A 5,068-nucleotide genomic window follows, 5' to 3' on the forward strand; every position below is an offset into this window, starting at 1 on the left:
ATATAGGAATTTAAAGAATCAAAATGAAGACATCAAAAGTCGGGGCTTGCTTATGAAGCCAAAAAATTTGTTTTGGGAATTTTTTTTGGAAAAAGGCCAATGACCTCATAGAAGTTTACGAGTATCTAATAAAAGTATTGAGACTCGTGGATGGTGATGAAAAACCAACAATGGGCTTTATTTATGAGGCTGTTGATAGAGCTATATGAGCAATTCAGCAAGATTGTCGATATTTCACCAAGTACGAAAAGATTATAGAAAATAGATGAAATTTTATGCATTTTGACCTACATTCAATTTGGTAAGATAAAATGTTTCATATAATTAAGAACTATTTTTATATTTTATTATTTTAAGCTTTAGATTATTATTTGATGATATTCTCATAAATTATGCTTAGGTTATTTTCTCAATCCTCAATTTCAATTTGGGGTGGAGCATTCTGAGAATGTATTAATAGAAACATTAGAAGGTACAAGATCAGTAATTGAAAGAATAGAACTTTCTCTTGATACTCAAGTCAAAATGGTTAATCAAGTTAGATTCAAGTGCTAGTATTTGTAACTTAGTTACATAATTTGAAATGGAATTATTTTTTCATTTTTACTCTATCTTTTATTTATACAGTTGTTACTATTTAGAGATAAATATAAGACATTAGGTACTCTACAAGCACAAAGAGCTTGGAAGCAAATGAATTCGAGATAATAGTTAATTAAATTATTTAATTTTATTTAATTTTTATTATTTAATTATATTGTACATTTTGAAGTTATTTTGAAATTTAAATAATATTATGCAGTTGAGTGGTGAATAATATACGACACGTGTTCCTGAGTTACAAATATTAGAAATTAAAGTGCTTAGTCAAACAACTTTTGCATCAAATTACGAATGAAATTGGAGCACATTTAGTTATATTCACACCAAGGCAAGAAATAGGTTGAAGTATAAAAAACTTGAGAAACTAGTGTTTACCTATTATAATATATCGGTTCAGATAAGGAATCAAAAAAGAATGAGCATTGATGATATAAATGCTAGTTTTAATCCTATCAGCCTTGATCATATCTTTGAAGATGTTGATTCACTATCAGAATGACTTTAAGAGAAAGAGAATCCATTGTTATATGGTGAAAATGCCAGTGTGTTGCCTGTGGATACCTCTGATGATGAAATGAATGTTGATTAATCTCAACAATAAAATTTGTCTCATTCAAGTTTTAGGGCAACACCAAGTCCAAGTGGCGATGGACCCAATAGTGGTGGTTTAAGTCCAATTGATGATGATGATGGACATAGTGGTGATAGAGGTGAAATTAGGTCTTCTAGTCGGTATAGAGGAGAATATGGGGTTGGTACCACTAGTGGACATGTGATAGATCAGAATTTGATGAAAATATGTTTCTTGAACCTAGGAGACATAGAAGTGAACCTAGAGCTCCATCAAAAGGAAAAAGGTAAGAAGCATACTTCTATAAGCTCTTCATCTAGTAGGAGATCGAGTTTTAGTAACCTTGGGTATAGTGGTTTATTTACTAGCACTCAAGGTTTTTATCCACCAAAACAACCTTCACATGGTTATCCATAACCATATGGTTATTATCCACCATTTCCTAATTATAGTGTGTCATATCAACCTCAAATGCATCCTCCACTTCTCATGTATCCTCCTCCTCAAATATATCCTTCATATTAATTATATGAAAACCAAGGTGAAAAAGTTACTTTTTTTGGATATATTTTTAGACAAAGGCCATGAAAATCAAGTCAAAAACACTCTTAAAGTGAAGGTGAAGGATCTGATCGATGATCCGGGCCATGGATTCCAACCTGCCATAGGACTAGGTAAAAGAAACATATAAGGGTTAGGATATATATAAGGGCTAGGATACGCACTTGGCATAATCTGAAAAGGCTGTGATGTGGGTGTCTTCCGCTGAACTGTTGGGCCTGATGATTGTGTGAGTCCTATTGATGGGCCTGTGTCGTCGTCCCTTCTTCTTGGATTTAAAGGGCCCCGTCGTTCCCTTTGGGCACGAATTTGACGTCGCCTCTCCTCTTCCGACAATAAATATGGCTTGCCATGGATCCTAAACCATGGCATGTATTTCGCTACGCACGCTAACTCTGGAACGATGATCGGTTCCCGAGTAGGTATATAATCATACCGATTTTCCTACATTTTGATATAGTGTGACCAGAATCTAGGCCAATCCGTATGCAGTTGTCGTAAATCAACTTTGTGCTCATCATCAAACACCTCGGGTGCCACGGGAATCGGTTGTCAGAATCTAAATTGCCGCAATACTCTATCTGACTAGTGCATCTCCACGGTAGCATAGTTCACCAATGGGACCTTCACATGCCAAATGCTTGGATTTTGAAAGAATTCATCTGGAATTACTGCCCGAATTGCCAGATCCTCGTATGGTGTCCATTGAAACTATATGAACATGATAAAAATATTACTTATATACATAATACATAATACTAAATACTAAATACTGAAACGACTATTTTATTATGTATATATATTTTATTTAATACTTACTTCTCCTTCCGATCGTTGGTTCAATAGAAGTCGTATATCTTCGAGAGAGGTAGGTATTCCGACATAACTCGCCAAATGGTTCCACCTAATTAAATAAATTTTTTTTAGTATAAAATTATATTTTAAATCTACGTAATAATTGTAAAATCTAATATAAAACTTGCCTCGTTATGAGTGGAAATGTATATGGGTGGTCGACTCGAAGACGAAAAATGGAAAACGAAACTGTGCCCATGATTGCAATAGTGATAGGCAACCTCCTACTTTGGCTTTGTTCGGTAGCGTCACCCCGCACATTTCCTTGTACAATGTTGCCAACATGGTATACCCCCAACTCAATTCGCCGGTTGCTCTAAAATCTACGAGTTTTAGTAGCCATCTCAGATGTACGAGGTTTATTGACAAGTCCAGCATCAAATAACCTCCAATCATCTTAAGAATATATGCCCGAGCATATCGTATCCTTTCGAGTTCAGTCGCATCATTATTCGGCTCCGGGAATGTGTCTCGTAACTATCCCATCTCGATCATATCTCCATTAATTTTATCTGGTATAGCACCCAAAAGCTCGTAGCATATGACTCCCCAATCAATAGATGATGCAGACCCGGTGACTGCGTACCCATCCACCGGCAATCCCAATTGCAAATGCACGTCTTCCAGAGTGATAGTACACTCTCCGCATGGAAGATGAAAAGTGTGCGTCTCGGGTCTCCACCTCTCTATCAATGCACTGATTAGTTTTGGGTCCAACTTGCACCCCCGGCCTATCGTGGCCACATGCCAAAATCCCACTTCTCGCAAGTAATTCTCGATCAACGGCGATGGAGGGCCAAACATATTACGGATGTAGTATTGCAACACCCGATCTACAAACTATTATAAAAATTTATAAAACAAAAATTAGTTAAAATTGCATAAATTAATTAATGCAAACATCATAAATGAAAAAAAAATTAAGCAGTATTGAAATTATAATTATAATTGCATAAATGAATAAAATATCGAATAGTATTGAAAATTTAAAATTATCACTTACCATTGTCATTTGATCAACGGAGATGTGCTTATTCTCGAGACGGATTGATTCTCCGGCCATTGCTAACACGATCAGATTTTTCTAATTTAAAAAAATTAAATTCAAAAAAATTTTAAACAAAGATTTTTTTATAGAAATTTGATAGAATTTTGAGAAAATTTCAATGAAATTTGATAGATTTTTGAAGGGAATATTGAAAGAATGTTGATAATTATGAGAGAATTGTGTAAAAAATAATTAAAGGGAAAGGAATTTTGAGAGAATTATAGAAATTTGAGAGATTTGTGTGAAAAAATGATTTTGGGGGGGGGGGAGTTTTATAGGTTATTTTTTTTGGACCGTTGGAAGCCAACGGTCAAATTTTTTACCGTTACACAGGCAAAACGCTCCCTTGGGGGAGCGCTTTGTCCACATCAGCAAAGCGCGCCCTCAAGGACGCGTTTTTTGCTTATGTGGACAAAGATGGGGGAGCGTTTTGCTAACACGTACTCCAAAATCGCACTTACGTGGACGCGTTTTCGTGAGAATCGGCCTAATCCGGTAAATAACACAAAAAATGGCCCATTTCCGTAATTATATTATTTAAATGGCATATTTGGGTAAAATACCCATTGGAAACATAAAATAAAATTTTAAAATTTAGAAGTAGATTAAATTAGTTAATTTCAATATTATAGTAACAAATCGGTTGACATTTTTAAGGGATAAAAAATATTAACAATTTATTTAATTTATTTTGATGTTTTGAAATTTAAAATGTCAATACTAAAAAGGAGTTTTAGAATTTTTAGAAATGAGATAAACAAATATAATTTGACAATTCACTTTAATTCTTGAGGTTCTCTTTACTTTAAAAAGGATAGCTTTTGGTTGACCAAAATGAAAGCAACTTAGAAGTTAGGTGACCAAAATGAAGGTATAAACATTATGTGGTGTGTTTATAGTTAACCGCCATTAGAGATTTAACACTTAATTGATTACAATGAAAGCACTTTAAAAGTTGGATAACAAAATTACATAGACCTTATTTTGAGTGACCAAAATAAAAATACACTAAAAATTAGGTGACTAACTAAGTAATTTACCCTATATATAAACAACATGTTTGTGGAATGGAGTTATTAGTTTTATATAAAAAGAAATCAGAAATCAATTAATAACCAATAAAAGGATATTGGTTTTGTTTATGTTTTATTTGAATATAATTATTCTTTATTTCTCTTTTCCTTTTTATGGATTTTTGGAGATTGTGCCTCCTCCTTAAATGGCCACCAACAATGGTGCTCAATTTGCTAGAAAAAGAAACCGGAAAATACCCGCTAAATTATAATGTTTTCATACTTTGTTTTTTAGAAAGATTAACTTTTAAGATTCATAATTAAAAAATTAATTTTAAGAATTAAGACTAAATTGACACAAATGTGTCAATGTTGAAGGCTAAATTTATTATTATGCTAATTTTTACAATTGTTATG

The sequence above is a fragment of the Gossypium arboreum genome, chromosome 4 (assembly GCF_025698485.1).
Source record: "Gossypium arboreum isolate Shixiya-1 chromosome 4, ASM2569848v2, whole genome shotgun sequence".
NCBI classification, from domain to species: domain Eukaryota; kingdom Viridiplantae; phylum Streptophyta; class Magnoliopsida; order Malvales; family Malvaceae; genus Gossypium; species Gossypium arboreum.